Genomic DNA, 20864 nt, shown 5'->3' with positions numbered 1-20864 from the left:
CGGTGCCTACTCACTCACCCTCACTCCCTTCCATACACGACACTTCTCTGGAGGAAGACAGAGCCATAAACCAAATTCATTCCAGAATAATAGAAAAGCTGCCCTTGGGCTGCCCAGTGATCTCTAGTACTCTCTCTAGGTTGTGATTTGCAGGTCATAAAATGTGTCTGTAGACAGCTGGGCTTGGCCCAGCCATAATTAACGGTAAAACAAGACTAGTCGGAGGAGGCTAAATTGTAAAGTACTCCCAAATCTTACTGTTGTTTTTTTCTGTGTGTGCCTTCCTATTCCTTACTCATTCCACCCTCCTCCCCTACCTCAAAATAGACAGACAAATCCACAAGCCTAATCAGGATAGAAGCCCTGTAGCTGACCAACCTCCTCATGTAGCTATTTTGAACATAGACTTCCTAGATTGTGACCAGTCTTGGGGAAGAACACAATACACACTGCCCAAGGAGAGAAGAGATTTAAATGAACCAAACGAAAACAAAAACAAGGTTTTCTAGCTATTAAAAAAATGATGATTCGAGTAAAATGAAAAGTACAGAAAAGTGTTAGGAAAATAAGTCATAATCTCACCTCCATGGGTAATGTTGTTATATTAAAATATTAATATATTTTATTAATTTTAAGGTGCAGTTTTTTTTCTCATTTTAACATCTGTAAAATTGAGATGCTCTTACATTCACTGTGCTTCCTGGCAGATGTCATTACCTACATGTGTGTGACCTTGGTCACAGGGTTCATATTGTTGTCACTTCAGTTTATGTATCTTGCTGGTACTACATAAGTTAATTGCTTTCAAAATGACTTCATTATGATCTAGAGCATTATAAGGCAAAGTTACTATCTAACCAGAAAGACATGGAAATAACAGCATGTTACATGATAAAAATCTATATGTAGATTAATTTGGAAAAGGTCTTTTGATAAATATAAAAATCTAGGTAATTAAACATTACATCCTAATTGGTATTTTTTCTTTTCTAGTGGAATATTAAATGTATATGATAAATAATAATATCTTAGATAAGATATATGAAATATATTTAACATAACTGACTCTTACTATATACAGTAGAGTATATAATATTTTTTGATTTAATTTAATATTTTTGGTCAATATTATTGCAACTGACGTAAGCCAATCTAGTCACTTGGTCTCATCCAGCAAGAAATAAGTAGAGATATGTTATAATGAAAACAAGTCTTAAACCAGCATCCACTAAATGAGTAATGTCATGCAGACAGAGCAGACACGAAACTGTCCAACAATTTTGTTCTATATCTTGGGGAAGAACCTGCTCTCTGCTCTCTGCTCTTCTATCTTCAGAGGTTTGATAAATATTCACTTCTAGTTTCTCTTAGTTTACTATATTTTGGTTTATAAAGCCTTAATAATTTTTCTTATTTATATATGTTTATTGTAAAACATTAGAAAGAGACATAGCAAAAAGAAAACATTAAAACCTCATGTTTAATCCCAGGATGAATGCTAAGCTTTGTTGACATTTTGATACAGTTTTTTCCAGAGTTTTATCTATATCTGTGTTGAATTTTATCAAGGGTCCTTTTGACATTTATTTAGATGATACTGTGTTTTCTCATTTGACTGTGATTTATTGGCTTGCTGACTTTATATATGCACTTCTAGTTATCCTACTTAGTTATTTTGACTATTTCTTTTGGAAAAACAAATTAAAATACCTCTGTCAATTGTATAATAAGGATACCCTCTCCACTGGAAATTGTGAAGAGTCTATTACCTGTTGGGAGGCTGTATTAAAATTATAAAATAACACTGTGCATAATTGTATGCTAATGCCCTAGAAAAATCTCATTACAACAGACTTTAAAAAATATGTAAATTAATAAGAGTTATCTCAAGGACAATTAGATTACATAAGGGGAATAATAATCAGGAAGAAAAATCGATTGAAATTATTTCCCAATTTCTACCCACCTCTCAAAAAAAGGGCACCTCATTCAGATGTGTCTTACAGATGATTTTTTTTATTCCTTTGCTTATAAACTATTTTGATGGAATTTTATAACATTTTTACGGCTAAAATGCTTCTTTGACTCTGTCAGGTCACCATAGAGAATCTTTCCTAAAGATGATAGATAGGTTTATACCTATAGAAAAATCTATGGATGTAAATATTTTTTAAAATTCCCCATGCATTTTGCTTGGATCGATGAACACTTGATTTTTCTTTTTAAGATTGTTTCTTCCACTATTGTTTCCCCCTTCTAGAACAACTAATATCCAAGGATTGGATTGGATTTTCTTTTTGGGGAGAGAGGAGGGTTTTATTCTGGAAGAATGTTTTTATTTTTGTTTCCACTTAAGTTTTTAGTAGTGTCAAGTTGTTTTTTTTTTTTGCTTGCTTGCCAGCACAATTTTAGATTCTATCACTTTTAGTTTTTATGTAGCATCGTCAAATCTTGGCCTTGTTATGCCCACATAGTTTTATAGAGATAATTTTTTATTATGAGTGCAAAGCAAGAATTAATTTTTTTTTCTTTACCTTCCAGGAATCTGTTTCAGAAGGAGGTGGCGTCTTTGGCTCTGTCTCTTGTGCTGTAGAATTGTTTTGGCTCATTTCTGTTTGCTCATTTTTAGGAAGGAGACTTCTTCTTTTTGGAGATATAGGAATGTTCCTGAACTCAGCCACAGAGTCAGTCAAAATTTTATTTATTATTTTTTTAAAATTTATTTTGAGATGGGGCCTCATCATTGCCCAGGCTAGAGTGCAGTGGCATGATCTTAGCTCACCGTACCCTCAACCACCTGGGCCCTAGCAAGCCTCCTGCCCAGTAGCTGGGACTACAGGCACGTGTCACCATGGCCAGCTTTAGTCTAATTTTTAAAAGAAACCATGGCAGTTCCCTGAGTTGCAGTTGCAGAAAAAGAGAAACCCTGTACTGTAGCAAGATCAGAAAAGAAGCAGGAATTGGTAGGACTGGCAGCCAAGAGCTTTATAATATCAATTTGCAGAATTTGGGGATATGAGCATTGCAAATCCAATTCTGAGTCTCTGAGCAACTTCCTGCATTCGTGCTTGGAAGGAAACTGAAGGAGCTGTGCTGGAAGGCTAATCTGTTTATTCCCAGAAGAAAAAAATGCCAGAGGCCTGCAGTCTGGTTTGAAGTCTAGGCTTAGTTTTTAGATTGAATGGTACAATAGTATTAGGAGGTATATTTTAAGCTACAAAAAGAGTTGTGTGGTGAAGCTAATGAGAAGTGCAAAAGCCTGGAAAAATATAAATTAGAATCAATGTAACCAACCTAAGGTGTTTATTTTTCTGGTTTAGAACTCTTCAGTTGATGCCACTTGGGAGCTTAAAAGTTATGTAGTGGAAATATAAAGATATTTTAATTTTGTTTTTATTTATTTATTTAATTAATTACGTTTTAATTTCATGTTGCCGTAAGAAAGTAGATTATTTTCTTTTTAGATTATTGCTCTTAGCCTTCTTTTTTCTAGTTTGTACGTAGAAAGAGATAGGAAACAAAGCAAGGACAGCTTAAGAGGAGAGATTTTGGGCCGGGCCAGGTGGCTCACACCTGTAATCCCAGCACTTTGGGAGGCTGAGGTGGGCAGATTACGAGGGCAAGAGATCCAGACCATACTGGCCAACATGGTGAAACCCGTCTCTACTAAAAATACAAAAATTAGCTGGGCGTAGCAGTGTGCACCTGTAGTCCCAGCTACTCCGGAGGCTGAGGCAGGAGAATTGCTGGAACCTGGGAGGCAGAGGTTGCGGTGAGCCGAGATTGCACCACTGCACTCCAGCCTGCTGCCTGGTGACAGAGCAAAACTCTGTCTCAAAAGAGAGAGAGAGAGAGAGAGAGAGAGAGAGAGATTTGCTTACTGGACACTTAATTAAATTTTGAGAGAGAAAGACATTTCGCATTTACAAGCTATTTGTGTTTTTGCTAATGAATGCCTTTTGATTACTTTTTATATTGAGTTTTTTCTAAATTTTAGTAAATCAAGGAGAGTTATAAAACAAATACACGTTCTACTTATTTATTTGAGAGCTTTCTTTTTTATGTTAATTGTATTTTATTTTTGTATAAAGTATATTTGGCAGGGTGTGGTGGCATACACCTGTAATTTCAGCACTTTGAAAGGCCGCTTGGTCCTCCTGAGATCAGCCTGCTCAACATAGTGAGACCTGTCTTTACCAAAAAAAAAAAAAAAAAAAAAAAAAAAATTAGGTGTGTTAAAAATTAGCTCAAGCCTGTAGTCGCAGCTGCTTGGGAGGCTGAGGTGGGAGGATCACTTGGGCCAAGGAGTACAGGGCTGTAGTGAGCTATGATCACACCGCTGCACTGCAGCCTGGGTGACAGAGCAATACCCTACCTCAACATAAACAAAAGCTGTTTGTACAGTATAATTAATGCTAATCTTTCTGAAATATCACTTTAGTGCTGTGAATAAAACAGAAAAAATCTTGCTTGATAAATTGTTAATTCCACAGATTTTTCCATTTTTCTCAACTAAAATGGATTTATTTAAAATGATTAAATAATACTTATAAAGAACATGGTAAGTAAAATTAAAAAGAAAGTGAAAATCATTTGAAATTCTACCTTTTTTCTGTTTTGTTGTTTTTGAGACAAGGTCTCGCTGTGTCACTGAGGCTGGGGAGTGTAGTGCAATCTTGGCTCACTTCAGCCTCTACCTCTTGGGTTCAAGCAATCCTCCTGCCTCAGGCCCCAGAGTAGCTGGGACTAGAGGCACTTACCACCACACTGGGCTAATTTTTATATTTTTTGTAGAGATGGGGTCTTGCCATGTTGCCCAGGCTGGTCCCAAACTGCTGGGCTCAAGTGATCCTCCCACCCTGGACTCCTAAAGTGCTGGGATTATAGGCATGAGCCACTGTGCCCATGCCTGTAATTCCTCAAATTTCTTAAAATAAATTTCTCAAAAGAAATTCTCCTTTTGAGATAACTTTATTAGCATTTTGGTAAGTACTAAAATTTGTTTGGCAAATGTAAACACACACACACACACACACACACACACACACACACACACACGATATACCATAAGGAATACTATGGAAATGCTGTTTTTTAGTATAATGGCTAGGATCCCAATTCCCCTCACCCCCATTTTATACTTCCCCTTTCTGTACTCTGAGCGAACCCTTAAAGTCACCTCCTGCAGGGGGTCTCAACAGCATCAGCCTCCCTAGGAACTTGCTAGAAATGCAAATTCTCAGACCTCACCCTGGACTTACTGAATCAGAGACTCTGTGGGTGGGGCCCAGCAATCTGTTTTAATGAAACTTTCAAGCAATTCTGCTGTGTGCCAAAGTTTGAGAACCATGGACTTAGTGCAAACATTTTCATGTTTTTCCGTATTCATATATACATATACAAGCTTTACTAGAAGGATCATATTATGTGGACTTCTGTATCTTCCAACTCACTAATACTTTGTAGAAACTCCTATAAGCAAGCCATAGACATAGCTCAAACTCATTCTAGTTAATGAATAGGTATGGGACAAGCTCATTCCCTGTTGAAGGACGTTCATTTTATTTCAGATTTTGGCAACCATGAACAATTATTCACGAGGTAGGATGTTAAATTTGGTATGTTATTAAGTAGGTGAAGGGTTAGAAGAAAGAAATCTCCTTGCTTGCTTTAATCCTCCTTTTTTGCCGTGGTTCTTCACTTCTGCCATTTCTCAAATTCTGACTAATATGAGCATCTAAGCCATGGAGATTTTTAACATCTGCAGAGGTTGCATGTGTGAGACTGTGTGTGTGGGCTCTTGCTCTCCTCCACCCTTCTGACATGCTTCGCAGACATGTTAATCATAGCAACTGACTGAGAAGAGTGTAATCACTTTTTTCTCTGGAGCCTGCAAATTGTATAACCATTTGGGCAGTGGAGTTTTTTTCTTCAGTAGCTTGTTGCCAGCTGGATCTGAGATGCTTCCTTATTCCCTTAGCATTTTATGTTTATGTTACTCTTTTATTCTGAGTCACTGCCTCCTCCTGTGTTTGGTCCCAAGTACATTGGTTGCTGCCGGGCTCATCGTGTGTGTTGAAGGTATATTCTGATGTCTAGAGGTAATGAGGCTAAACTGTCTCCTATTCCGCCTTTTCTAATTTCTGGATCTTGGTATAACTTCCTTGAATACGTGGTGGAGCATACTCCCCTTGGTCCCAGCCTTCTGGAGGGAGGGCCGGAGGACAGGACCCAAGTTATCTGGATGGACTCTTCCCCAGCCCAGGGAAGCAGCTTCCTATTGAGGTGGTGAGTGACTTGGTGGCTTTGTTCTGGGGTCACCCAGCAGACACTTTTTTCCGGATTCCTGCAGATTCCCTGTGGCTTTTGGTTCCTGTGGAAGGAAATCCTGTCCTCCAGACACTGCCCTTCTCTCTTGGTGGCTCTGCATTCTCGTGGGCCACCTATGTATGACTGGCCTCGTGCCCATCAACTGAAAATATTAATCTGTGAGGGCATCTTGGGGACCTTTGCCTGGGCACCCTCACTTTGCTGATGAGAATAGTCTCCAAGAGGAGACTGACTGGCTCGACTAAGTTAACTCAGCTGGTTTGACGCTCTGGATTTTTAAATGCTCTATTAGAAGTCATGAAAAAGTCTATATTTTTTTGCTCAGAAAGTTTGTTATTGGCAGATCCCACAATAAGCCTGGGGTTTTCCCACCTTCACTGATAATGACCTCGCCCACTGCTCTGTCACATCTCCGCTTCCTCATTGACCAAGTACTCAAGGGCACCGTTTTTTCCTTTCCTGTCCTGCAGCTGCCTTTGAGCTTTCTGACATGAAGAACGGTGCTCCTTCCTGGACCTTAAATTAAAGAGTCTCTCTTTTCTTTTATCTCACTAGAGCAGGCGGCCCGTGGGTGGCATGCGGCCCCTGAGGCCATTTATCCGGCCCCCCGCCGCACTTCAGGAAGGGGCACCTCTTTCATTGGTGGTCAGTGAGAGGAGCACAGTATGTGGCAGCCCTCCAACGGTCTGAGGGACAGTGAACTGGCCCCCTGTGTAAAAAGTTTGGGGACGCCTGCACTAGAGGATGCTGCTGGTAACTGTCTAGACAAGCTCTGACCTTCTAAAGCTCATTCGCTCACAAGAAGCCAGACCTATTAATTGACAGTCATTTGCTCCATTCAGCTCCTCCACAGCTCAAAATAATAGAAATTTCATTAGCTTAGGTGTCAGAGGGTGGTAGGTAAGGGTATCTTTTTTTTTTTTTTTTTTTTGAGACGGAGTTTCGCTCTTGTTACCCAGGCTGGAGTGCAATGGCGCGATCTCGGCTCACCGCAACCTCCGCCTCCTGGGCTCAGGCAATTCTCCTGCCTCAGCCTCCTAAGTAGCTGGGATTACAGGCACGCGCCACCACGCCCAGCTAGTTTTTTTTGTATTTTTAGTAGAGACGGGGTTTCACCATGTTGACCAGGATGGTCTCGATCTCTCGACCTCGTGATCCACCCGCCTCGGCCTCCCAAAGTGCTGGGATTATAGGCTTGAGCCACCGCGCCCGGCCTAAGGGTATCTTTTAAAATAGGTTAGTAAAGCGTAGTCAGGCTTAGTCAATGGAATCACGTGGGCCTTTTGCTTGAATTTAACTTCTAGATCACGTGTTTACTTTGTGCAAATTTGTTTTTAGCAGATTACATGGACATTACTGTGTCTTAATTTAAAACACAGCAGCACGTGCATCTCAGCGAACTGCCACCTGCTGGGGGTTTCTGCCGGTGTTGGTTAATCTGTGCTCCCTGAAGTTGGTTCTCTTTGGTGGTTTTTGTTTTCTACTAACTTAACTTGACCTTTTCCTACCCTCTCGGGATGGCCTTGCTTTTATCTCTTTGCTTTTTCTCCTGTTTTCCTCCTGAGGGTACAAATAAATTCCAAAGCAGCATGTTCTAGCCATAGAGCAAAGAGGACCATGATCACAGTTTTACTCAGGCTGGGCAGCAGCCACGAGATGCCCATTCCTGGGAAGTCTGAAGCTCCTTAGCTGCTTCAGGAGATTGCTTGCTGGTTCTGGCAGGAGCAGAGGGGAAAAGCCACTTCTTAGACTTTAGCAAAACCTTTGACTTAGAAACATTTTACAAATATTCCATTAGCTTCATCCCATTTCACATTTTGAAAGAAAGAGCTTCCTTTTCTCTCAATACAATACCACTTTATGGCGACCCCTCCTACTGACACACTGAGATGACCGGCTTCTGGGGAAAGGCCCAAAGGTGAATCCACAGCTACAGAGGACCGCAGGAAGAGTCAGCCCAGCGCCCAGCTTTGAAGGAATGTCTTTGTGGGTGTGGGTTGAGGTCTGTGGGTAAATAAGTACCAAGTGTTCTTAAAGTCCGATGCTGCCTCACTTCCTGTATTTAGTGACAGCTCCCGCAGTTTGGGTAATGTGCAGCTTGTATTTTTAATAAAGAGCTTGAAGTAACCAATATTTTTGTTCTATTTGAGTTTTTAAAATGTTTTACCTTCTAAGCAAAGATTTTAGGCATGATGGAAATAGGTCAGAGTTTTCTCTGGGAGACGCCTCAGTAGACGAAATAACATGTGATCCAGGTAAAGTGTTTTATTTATATATTCTAGAAAGGCAGCCCTTATAAGAAGGTGTGATTGTAGCTATCCTACCTCATCAAGTTCCTCCCCCTTACACCTGAGGAGGGTGTGCATGTTTTAAATAAGTGTCTCTAGCTGTGGCCCTCTTTTCCTCTCCATATCGTGATACTGTTACTTTTATTGAAATGGATCTTATGAAGTTTGCTCTTGCTTAATCTAAGGTATTTCTTTTCTCAAAGCCCCATTTAGTTCCACACACCGTAAGGGCAGAGAGTGAGAAACAGGATCCCAAGTCCCTGCTCTCTCCCAGAACGCACACAGGACTGAGAAGACAGACAGTATTAGGCAAACAAATAAAAAGTAAGAATTTCAGATGGTGGTACACGTTAGGGCAGTACGAGGCTAGGCATGGCAGAGAACGGTGTGTGTGTATTATTAGCCTCTCTGGGACCTCCTGGAGAGCAATCTAGTAGAGGGACCAGAAAGCACAAAGGCCCTGGAGTGGAAATGAACTTTCTGTATTTGACGGACAACAAAGGCCAGTGTGGCCCTTGCGTTGTGAGGGAGGGTAGAGAAGAGGGGACAGGTCAGAGAGGTGGGAGGGGCCACGTCATGCCCATAGATCAGTGGGGGAGTTGCGTGATTTGATTTATGTTTAAAAAGTGTACTTTCGGTGTTCGTGAACCCTGCTGGTTCTTTTTCAAGTTCTCTCTTTGCCTATTGTGCTTTCTTCTCCTCCGCTGTGTGGGTTTTCCCCAGGGCCCACTGCTTTTCCCCTCTCCTTCTCGCGAGCTCATCTATTCTTGTTATTTAGACCGCCGCTCCTCCTGGAAGACTCCCACGTGCGGGCCCTCTCCTCTTGACCTCTGCCCAGGCCTCATTTTCCATTTCCAGCTGGCCTGTTTGCTATTATCACTCAATTAGCCAGGATTTGACTTTCAATTCAGACTGTTATGTTTTGTAAAATTTTCCAAGTTCTCCTCTAAGCAACTCCTCTTTCCAACTTGCTGATTTCGGTTACGATCCCACCCCTCTCCCAGGTGTCCCGCTCTGAGTTTTCCTGATTCCTCCATCCTTTGTCCTCTGTCGATGGTCAGTCATTAAGACCTGCTGATGGCCATGGCTGTCCCCTCTCTCTCCTCAGCTGTTGTGCTAATTCACCTTTGGATTATTGCCCCTGGCCTCTTCAGAGTTGCCATTTTCTCAGAATTGGTGAAGACTTTTTCATGCCTTTCAAATATTATTTCCCTGCATTCATCTCTCAACTTGCAGCTATATCATTCGGCTGTTCTAATCAGGCAAGTTCTAATCTCTCCACCCTCGTGGGCTTTCCTCATTCTCTTATTTCTAGAACATCGCCCAAGGTGTTGTTGTTCCATATCCAGGAATGCCCCTAAGGTAGGAATGGGATGTGATAGTATATGTTGGTTATGACCTCGGACAGCTGTGCATTTGACTCTACGTTGTCTCCTGAACGCAGATTATTACCCTTCATGACATTTCAATACCTCGTGTAGTACCCAATGCACTGTAGGCTTTTGGTAAATGTTTGCAGATTGAGTTTCTGGAGGATCGCTGAGGGGAGGCAAGCTTGCTCTCTGACCCTTTATAGGAGCATTCCAGGCAATGGCTGTGGTCATTAGGGAGAGGGTGCCATCGACAAAAATGGTTGATAATTAAAGATGATTTGGGGTCACATGTGTAGGATTGCAGAAACCCTTTACACTGTAAGCTCCAGCCATAGCCTCCTGCTCTCAGTTCTTGGTGAATGCCCCACTTCTTCCTGCCCCAGGACCTGTGTGTGTATGTGCTATTTTCTTCACCTGGCACACTCTTGCTCCCTTCCCCTTCGTATAATTAAATTCTTACTCGCTTTGCAGATTTCAGCTCAAATGTCACATCCTTAATATGGTCCTCTAGACATTTTCTATTTTGAGAGAGAGTGGTGGTTGTTACTGTTTTGTTTAGTGTCCCTTCTATTGTAAGCACCGATACAGCAGAGACTCAAACATTCAATTAAAATTTGTAATTGATCATTGTAAATAAATATTTGCTTTCAATCTAATTTTGTTTTTATAATTTTATTCCTTTGTTGAAAGGGAATCCTTCCAATGGCATAATCTTCTAGTGGACAATTGTTTTTGTCCACTGATTTTCCATCACTAGTATAGTGCCTGGCATGTATTACATAATAAATATTTGTTGAATTAATACACAGTTCTAATTTAGTGCCATTCAGTAAACAGTGGTGAGGCTCCTCCTGGAGCACTCTTTAATTTTGTTGTTTGCTTATTTCTGTACTGTGAGTTTTCCCAGCAGGTATGTGACCATCACTATTTTGGGACTGGGACTGTCATTTGATTGTTTGTATTCCAGCTGTACGAAGAGATAGAAGGTCCAGCAGGAGGGGGCTGGCATCATACTGGTAGGAAATTTGGAGATTTGGGGAACATGTCTCAGAGTTTGAAACTTAACATTTTTGAGGTACTATATGGAATATGTAAACATTATGCAATAAAAATTAAGGAAGTCTTTTTGAGGTAGACAATTCCTGGCTGAGAACTAGAACTTAACAGGAAGTTGTGTTAAAACTATAGGGAATGAAAAGCATACTTTATCAGACAGAAAGTTCCTGAAGAATCCCCTAACTCAGAAAAGGTTATCTGTGAGCCATGTCATGTGAACTCTTTTTTTTTTACCCCCTTCTTTAGCATTCTTTATTAGTATCTCCCAGCACTTAGTTACTATAATCTGCATCTTTGAAAAAAAAAAATGTGTTAGTCTGTTTTCCATTAGTTATAACAGAATACCTGAAACTGGGTAATTTATAAGAAACAAAATTTATATCTTACAGAACTAGAATCTGGAAAGTCCAAGTTGAGGGCGCACATGCAGTGAGAGCCGCCTTGCTGGTGGGGACTCTCGGCAGGGTCCCCAGAAGGCAGAGGGCCTCGCATCTGAGGGGCTGAGTGTGCTCACAGGTCTCCTTCTTTTTATAGAGCCACCAGTCCCCCTCCCAATCTACACATGGACTAATAACCCATTAATCCATGGGTTAATTAATAACTCATTAATTAGTAACCCATTAATCCATGCATAGATTAACCCATTCATGAGGTCTCTGCCCTCATGATCCAATTACCTCTTAAAGGGCCTACTTCTCAGTACTACCGCACTGGGGATAAATTTCTTTCTTTCTTTCTTTTTTTTTAATTGCACTTTAGGTTTTGGGGTACATGTGAAGAACATGCAAGATTGTTGCATAGGTACACACGTGGCAGTGTGATTTGCTGCCTTCCTCCCCTTCACTTATATCTGGCATTTCTCCCCATGCTGGCTCTCCCCAACTCCCCACCCCGCACTGTCTCTCCCCTATTTCCCCCCAACAGACCCCAGTGTGTAGTGCTCCCTCCTCTGTGTCCACATGTGCTCATTGTTCAACACCCGCCTATGAGTGAGAACATGCAGTGTTTGATTTTCTGCTCTTGTGTCAGTTTGCTGAGAATGGTGGTTTCCAGGTTCATCCATGTCCCTACAAAGGACATGAGTTTCTAGAGGGGACATTCAAGCCATAGCAAGCATGAAGTTACTACCTTACTTGATGAGGGCATCTCCATGAAGTTACTACCTTACTTGATGAGAGCGTCTCGTAGTGCCCTACAAAATGTTTTCACACATTCGCTATTTCATTAGAGCCACACATTGTTTAGCAGTGGAGATGAACTTGGTGATGTTAAGTGACTTGCCCTGTGTACATTCATGTATGCATTAATTCATATGACAGATTTTAAGTTTCAAGTACTAAGTGAAATACAGCCAGGGGCAGATGCAGGTTTTGTGAGGCCTGAAGATTTTGCCATTGGAAGGATTCCCTTTCAGAAGAGGAATATCATTATAAAAACAAAATTAGATTGAAAGTGAATATTCATTTATAATGATAAATAACAAATTTTAAAAAGCTGACAAATTCCATAAACCTCACATTTCCAATTCAGATTCCTATTATCTAGATCCTGAAAATGCCCTCAGACGTTCCAGTGCCACCCAACAGGAAGGGGAGTGTTTCTGAGGAGAGATTGAATGGAAAGAGAAAGGAAGCTTAACAAATTGTGGTTAAAATACTTTACCCCTTACCCCTGCATAGAACACTTTTATTTAATTTTTCTGTAACATCATTCATCCAGAACACTTTGGATAAACACCAGATTAAAAGCTAATCTTGTGATATTCTATGTTGTTATTGTTGCTTTCCTCCGATGGTGATCTGGTGACCACCCCAGCTTTGTACAGGTCAAATTCGATCCCATTTTGAACAGTATCTTGCTATTGAGGATTAAAAGGGACTGACTATGACCATGTTGCTTAGGGTTCTCCCAAAGCATTGGAAGAGGTCTCCGGGAGCCCTGAAGCTTTATGGAAAAAATCTGCCTCTGGTTTCTGGCTTTTTTCCAAAGGTTGAGGAAACAGGCTGCCCTGCCCTAAAGAATTCACTACTGCATAGGCAATCACATCATTACAGAAAGTGATTATATGTAATAATCGTGATAAATGGTTGGATAAGAACATGCTGAGAGTGCTTCCAAAACCACAGGAGAGGCAAGTGGACTGCAGAGCCTGGGTAGGAGCTGGGTTCACAACTGAGACTGGAATTAGCCAGGTCACAGGCAGGTGAAGGGTGGTCCAAGGAGAGGGTGTGGTCTGAGAGAGGGCGCATGCACTGGTTGGCACTGGTTGACTGGAGGGGAGGGTTGCTGTGAGCCTATGAGAGGAGGTTGGAGCCATCACACGTCTGGCGAGGGCAATGCTGGCATTGGAACCCATGTCTTTGGCTTCTGTCCACATCACCACATTGTATGATGTTCCATGTGTTCTCCATGTACTTACACTTAATTTTGTGAACACTTTTCTTTTGAGTTTTGAGAATAACATCAAGTTTTGCTTACAAATGGTGGAATTATTGGGGGCAGAAGAGGTAGCCCTAGTTTCTCCCCTAGAGGGGTGTGTGTGTGTCTGTGTCGCGGGGTGGGGAGAGCAGTTTCTGAATGACAATGAGGTTATACTCATGGAAGATGGCCCTGATGTGGGGATCCTTTAACGGTGCATGGCTAGCAAGATTCCCTATTTCCCCAGGGACTTGTCCTCGGGCCTGCCTTCTTTTGTGCAGATCAATAATAAGGGGAATCATGAGGTTGTGGGGGAGAGGAGAGAGAGATTGATTTAGGGGAAAACTCCAAACAATTTAGAAGGAGTTGAAGGTATAGACCATGTCAAAGACTTAAGGCTGCCTTTTATAAAGTTGTCAAAGACTTTTATGCCACTGTGGAATTAGAAATTACCAGGTTGTGGAGTAACATTACTGAAGGGCTCTCTTTGTGGGTGATCTGGGTGTGGAAAGTGCTGAGCAGTGGGCGTGCTCATGGGAGGGAATTTGAAAATCTAGGTTACTGAAACAATATATTTAAGCATGTGACATAACTATTACTTAGAATACAGCTGTAGTTACTGAAAGCGACTGTGCAGAAAGTGGAAGCATAGCTTCTTGTATCCCTTTAAGAATAGACAACCAAGAATCTACAGAAAAAGTAAAGTGATTAGTGGACTATTCATTTTCAGCAGATTATCTAATAAAGTTGGATCATTAAAGCATTAATCTATTTAAATGTACCTGACCACTCATAAATTAGATTTAAAAAATTTGTGAGTCTCACCTGCCAACCTGACCATACTGCTTTCAAAAGTCTATTCTCTTCAGTAGAATTTATTTTGATAACTTCTAGTCAATGAAAAATGTAAACTCTTACAAGAGAATGTTTCCTAGGACTCACCCACTCCCATTCAATGTTCCAATATGTAAAGAAAGTTAAACATAAAATACTGGAATCAATCACAATGTCCATCTTTAGACAGTTGGTTAAATCAATTATCTGGTCTTTGAAAAGAATGATGGAGGTCTGAATGTGCTGAAGTGGAAAGATATCTGTGATATATGGTAGTTTTTTAAATACACAAGTTATAGAAGAATATGGAATCCCATGTGTGTGTTTTTTAAATGAAAAATACTTATGTATTGACAGAACACTTCTAGAATGGTATCCAAACTCCTGGAGTGGGAGTGAGGAATGCCTTCTACATACGCACTGGTCTATTGTTTAAATTTTTTACTATGACCGCAAATTGTGTAATCTTTTTTTAAATAAAGAGAAGAACAATAAAAAAAATTTTGTGAGTCCATCAAGAATCACGGATTTTTCCATTTAAAGTCATCACAAAGGGAGGGGAGAAGATGGGGAGAGGTTGGTCAGTGGGTACAAAGTTACAATTGTAGAGGAGAAATAAGTTCAGGTGTTGTATTGCACAGCAGGATGACTATGGTTAACAGTAAAGTATTGTATATTACAAAAGAGCTAGAGGAGAAGCTTCTGAATAGTTTTACGCAGAGATATGATAAATGCAACAGGTGATTGAACACAGGAACTGCCTTGATTGGATCATCGTACAGTAAGTACATACCAAAATGTCCCCTATAAATATATATAATCACAATGTATAGTTTAAAAATTAAATTCATCCCTGAGAGGTTTGAAAAAATAAAGTCACCTTAAAATGTTGTGTGAAAGGAATAGCGCATATTTTGGTAAGAAACTGAAAACACTTCCCATGAGTTGGAATATAAGAATATCCCAAGGGCTAGTGGAACAAAATGAGTTAAATGACTTTTTCAGTGGGAAGTCCAAGATTGGCTTTCATAATAATGCAGTTCTCTGTTTTTATTTTGAATTGTGACTTTCATGGTTCTTTACATTTTTACTGAATTCTTCATTAAGAATTCATTAATAAAGGTATTTTAGAAAAGTTACCTATACATAAAATCCTGTTTGTAGCAGTACAGTGTTTTCTTTAATAAAAGCTAGTGGTGAACACTTTTCATAAATACACTAAATTGTATGTTTGAAATTAGATTTTTAAATACTCAGTTTGCTTTGAAGTGGAACACCTTATACATCATTGTATTTTTGAATTTTAAAAAGGTATTTATTCACAGATGGCAGAGGATTAAATGTGAAAATAGATGATATTGTATCAAAACCTCTGACTGAACTCAATAGGGAGTTTTCCCCCAGGCAAAACAGGGGAAAAAAATAAGCCAAATAAGATGATACCTGACACTTTGCCAGTGAGATTTCTATTGGTAACTGCCATCGTGCTTTCAGTGGAAGTTGGGATGAGGGGAAGGGGCAGTTAGCCATTAAATTGGATGTGGTCTTTAGTTAAAAATGGCGATACCGATTAATTTTTGAAGCATTTTTGATGGTTCAGAATTGCCAGTATCTTCAGCTTTCATCGATGAGTAGATGAACTCTGGTGCATACATATGCCAGCCCTCCCGCCTCCACCATTCCTAACCCGACAACCACTAATCTGTTCTTGAACTGTATAATTTTGCAATTTCAAGAATGTTTTATATACAGGAAGCAGTACAGCTTACGATTTTTTGGGACTGCCTTTTTAATCACTCAGCATAATGCCCTTAAGAAGCAGCCAGTTGTTGCATGTATCAATGGCTCATCCTTTCTTGCTGTGAGTTGTATTCCACGGTACGTGTGTCCAGTTTGTTTTACCATTCACCTCTTGTAGGACATCTTGATTGTTTCCAGGTTTTGTCTATTATGAATAAAACTGCTATGAACAAATGTGTATAGGTTTTTGTGTGGACATAGTTTTCATAACGTTTCAAATGTGAATGTTCTTGAGATAAATGTCCAGGAATGTGGTTGCTGGGTTGTATAGTAAGTGTATGTTTAGTTTTTAAAGGAACTGACAAACAACGTTCCCGAATGGCTGTATCATTTTACATTCCCACCAGCATTGTACAAGAGAGCCAATTTCTTTGCCTCCTTGCGAGTATTTGGCATTATCACTATTTTTTATTCTAGTTATTGTGATAGATGTATAGTGATATCTCATTATGGTGTCCGGTATAGATCTTTTTTAAAAAAAAAAATCTGGTAAAATATCATAATATATAATTTCTCATTTAATCAATTTTAAGTGTACAGTTTTGGTGGCATTGAATGCATTCACACTGTTGTGCAGCTGTTAGGACTATGCATATGTAGAACTTTTCCATCTTCTCCAACTGAAACTCAGTATCCTCTGAGCAATAACTCCTCATCCTTCCTTTTGCCAAAGCCCCTGGCAACTATCATTCTACTCTTTGCACCTATGAATTTTATTACTCTAGGAACATTGATGTACAAGTATCCATTTGAGTCTCTGCTTTCAATTTTTAGGTATACATCTAGAAGTGGAATTGCTGGATCATATGGTAATTCTGCATATAACTTTTTGGGGAACTGTCAAACTTTTCCGCAGCGGCTGCACCATTTTACATTCCCACCGGCAGTACACAAGTGTTCTATTTTCTCCACATTTTTGCCAACACTTTTTATTTTTAAATAATAGCCATCCTGATGGGTATGAAATTGTATGCTATAATTTTGTTAAAGACACTTGAAATGATTATGTAGCCCTCTCGGGAGCAGGGATTTCTGATTAGGGTTCTTCCAACCTTTCAAGTTGCAACCAATCTTCATCCTACCTCAGTGTGAGATTAAAGTTGATTTTTTTGTCACTGAAATGATAGGCATTCCCTGACATCTGAATGTGTTTGGATCCTGAGTTGAGATAGCAAGAGTTTATATAGTGAGTTTGGATAGCAAAGAATATCTAAATCTTTTGGGGTGGGAAAAGTTATAGATCAGATAACAATAGATTAATCTAAAAAGTTACCTGAATCCAACTGGAAAGCCAGAGTTCAGAGAGTGGAAGTTCAGAGAATGGAGGTTATCTCTATTTTAATGTCAGTTGGCACACAGACAATACAGTAGGGAAAGCTCAGTCTGTCAGTTTATGCAACTCTGTGTTCCATGGTTAAATGGATGACACTTAGTCAAATTGCCTGAATGGTATTGAAGACAGAAATCATTTCTATAATGCCTTGCAAATCTAAATCTAGACTTTTTTTTTCCAGGCCATTGGGGTTCTCTGATTCTCAATGTATTGATACTTTACTTGGATTCCTAGATGTCCAGCTCTTAGGAGGTATGAAAAAATAGAGGAGAGTCTGGCTCCTCTTGGGAGTTTCCATAGGAACAGGATGGCACTCAGGTGGATCTCAGGCCCTGGACCTGGCCAGACTCAGGAGTCCCAGGGAGGAAGAGGAGGTCAGGTAGCCTGCAGGAATCTTTAACTAAAAGAAAGTCTACTGTGCTCACCTGCTACCTTCAAGGAGGTCAGGAGGGAAGGTTCTAGACTTTGCCTGTTTTCCTCTCTCTCTTTAATTCAATTATTTGAAAGGCTTTACAAATCTCTACTTATCCTTTCCCAACATTGTGTGTGTGTGTGTGTGTGTGTGTGTGTGTGTGTGTGTGTGTGTGTGTGTGTTATGAGTTTTGTCTGTCTTTGTATAGAAGTATAAACTCCACTCTTTTTTACAAGTCATCTTGGTTGGTATAAAAGATAATTTGATTTGTGGCTGGGTACAGTGGCTCATGCCTGTAATCCCAGCACTTTGGAAGGTAGGGGTGGGGAAGGAATCACAAGGTCAGGAGTTCGAAACCAGCCTGCCCAATATGGTGAAACCCTGTCTCTACTAAAAATACAAAAATTAGCTGGGTATGGTGACAGGCACAGTCATGAGTGCCTGTAGTCCTAGCTACTCAGGAGGCTGAGGCAGGAGAATCACTTGAACCCCGGAGACAGAGGTTGCAGTGAGCCAAGATTGTGCCACTGAACTCTAGCCTGGGAGACAGAGCGAGACTCCGTCTTAAATTTTTTTTTTTTGTAAAAACAAAAGTCACTTAGTGTGGGTGTGTATGTGGGTGGGAATAGAGGAGGGAATGGGGAAATGGCATTTAGGACATTTCCTGCTTTGACAAAGATGAGTTGCTGGGAGAGCTGTGCTTCTCAGTCAGATAGATTAGTGAATGTGACTTTGTTGGCCTCATGATATTAACAGCCCTGGGGGTATCTACTCATTCACTCAGGGTAGGTCAGCGAATTTTCTAAAATAACTAAAGAATATCATCTACCTGTTAGAAAGTAGCCACTTCAATCTTCTCTTTAGAGGTTGCCACATAGAAAATACCAAATAGCCTTTCTAACAGTAAACATGACCAGTGCAGAGGCAGGAAGCCAGCTTGTGAACCCGCAGATAATTATTATTACAATTTTTAATTATTATTTATTTAATTTTATTTTTTGAGATGGGTCTTGTCCTGTTACCCAGGCTGGGGTGCAGTGGTGCGATCTCAGCTCACTGCAACCTCAGTTTCCTGTGTTGAAGTGATTCTCCTGCCTCAGCCTCCTGAGTAGCTGGCATTACAGGTGTGAGCCACCACGCCTGGCTAATTTTTGTATTTTTAGTAGAAATGGGGTTTTGCCATGTTGGCCAGGCTGGTCTCAAACTCCTGACCTCAAGTGATCTGCCTGCCTCAGCCTCCAAAGTGCTGGGATAACAGGCATAAGCCACTGTACCTGGCCATTATTATATTTTTTTAAATAAAGGCGGGAAAACATAGAAAGTGCCTAGAAAGGCCACATTTTGCCTCATCATACAGTTGTTAAACCTCTTTGGTAGAGATTTGCCATTGGCCGTGATGGCCACCATGGTGTCATCACATCTGGGCAGAAGACGTCCCATAATAGGGCACTTTGGCTTACTGGGATGTTATCCTGGTGCACTGTAATGTCTGCACTACTGTATGTCAATATTTAACAGAGGCAGGACCGGAAGGGGACAGGAGGTTCACATATACAATTTGGAAAGGTAGATCGAACACTTTCACATATGTGTCGAAAGAGTTCACATTTTCGGAACTGAGGTATTTAGACATTTTAGAACTATGATATTTCTACTTGTGGCTGTGATTTCTTTACCTTTTTTTTTTTTTTTTTTTTGAGATGGAGTCTTTCTCGGTTGCCCGGATGGCGCGATCTCAGCTCGCTGCAACCTCTGCCTCCTAGGTTCAAGCGATTCTCCTGCCTCAGCCTCCAGAGTAGCAGGGACTACAGGCACACACCACCATGCCCAGCTCATTTTTGTGTTTTTAGTAGAGATGGGGGTTTCACCATGTTGGGCAGGCTGGTCTCGAACTCCTGACCTTGTGATACCTTCCCCACCCCCACCTGCCAAAGTGCTGGGGTTACAGGTGTGAGCCACCACACCCAGCCTCCTGTGGTGCCTTTTCTATAGGTGGCAGTTAACCCTGTAAATTGCTTTGTCTGCATAAAGCATTTAAAACAGAAGTGGAGGTGCTCTTATCTATGGAAAGCCATTGGCAGTGGAGACCAAAGCAACCAAGACAAGCAACCCAACCACTAAATCAGACTTAAAAAACACTTAAAAGACACACACTTCGCTGCCACCTCTTTGAGTTACACTCTTCCTCCTCTGTTCTGGCTCAGTTGCAACCTTCTTTACCATGGCTCTTGTCTTCTCTGTTGATGCTTGCCAACTTCGTATACCTTCTGCCTACTGTCTCTGTCCTTCCGGCTGTTTTTCTTTTTAAACTATTCGACCTTTGATGTGAACATCAAGCAGCACCTGGCAAGTAATAAGCACTCAGTATATGTTTATTGACCTGACTGATCATACTGAGATTAGCACTGTCCTTGGGTTTTCCGTAAATTAAGACCACCTGGTGTTCACTGTGTGCGTGCCTCTGAAAGAAGAGCTGGCCATGTGGATTTGTGTTTTGATTTGATGGGATGGGAAGGAGAGCTGGGGATAAGGGCAGCCTGCTGAAGGAGGCTTATCATTTTAGAGTACTTGCTATGGGCCAGTCTCTGGCTAGAGTTTTCAGAGATTGTGGTTTCCTGGACTCTCCTATGTGTTTGAAGGATGTGTTTTTATAGACCATGTTGTCATCTCAAATGTTGACTTCTAGTAATAGAAATGACCCTGGCAGTGAATGAAGTGGCTTACTGGTAGGCAGGTGAGTGCAAACCAGTGACTTCCTGTCTACCAGGTTTCAGATGTGCTGAGCATGTGGTGGTGTTCAGCAACTGCTGCCTTGTTATGCTGGTACACTTAGCTGAACTCTGGTAGAATAAATCATTTACCCTGAAGGGTGGAAGTTCCAGCAGCCATCAAACCTCTGAGCAGAGCTGAGCCAGGGAAGGGGCTTGCATTTTCACACCCTTGGGTCACACTCCTTCAGGCGGCCTTTGGCCTGAGGAACCGAAATAGCCTGGAGAGGAAGCAGATGAAATCTGGTTTGT

At 40.8% G+C, this 20864-nt stretch overlaps 1 protein-coding gene across 5 annotated transcripts in view; it reads left to right on the top strand.

Moving 5' to 3' along the window:
* The window catches only part of ARHGEF28 (Rho guanine nucleotide exchange factor 28), a 316904-nt gene that overhangs the window by 60972 nt on the left and 235068 nt on the right, over positions 1 to 20864 (top strand). The window lies entirely within an intron of this gene.

Source organism: Saimiri boliviensis, chromosome 1 (genome assembly GCF_048565385.1).
Source record: "Saimiri boliviensis isolate mSaiBol1 chromosome 1, mSaiBol1.pri, whole genome shotgun sequence".
NCBI classification, from domain to species: domain Eukaryota; kingdom Metazoa; phylum Chordata; class Mammalia; order Primates; family Cebidae; genus Saimiri; species Saimiri boliviensis.
The sequence above is the reverse complement of the archived record's forward strand: the minus strand, read 5'-3'. Positions and strand labels throughout refer to the sequence as shown.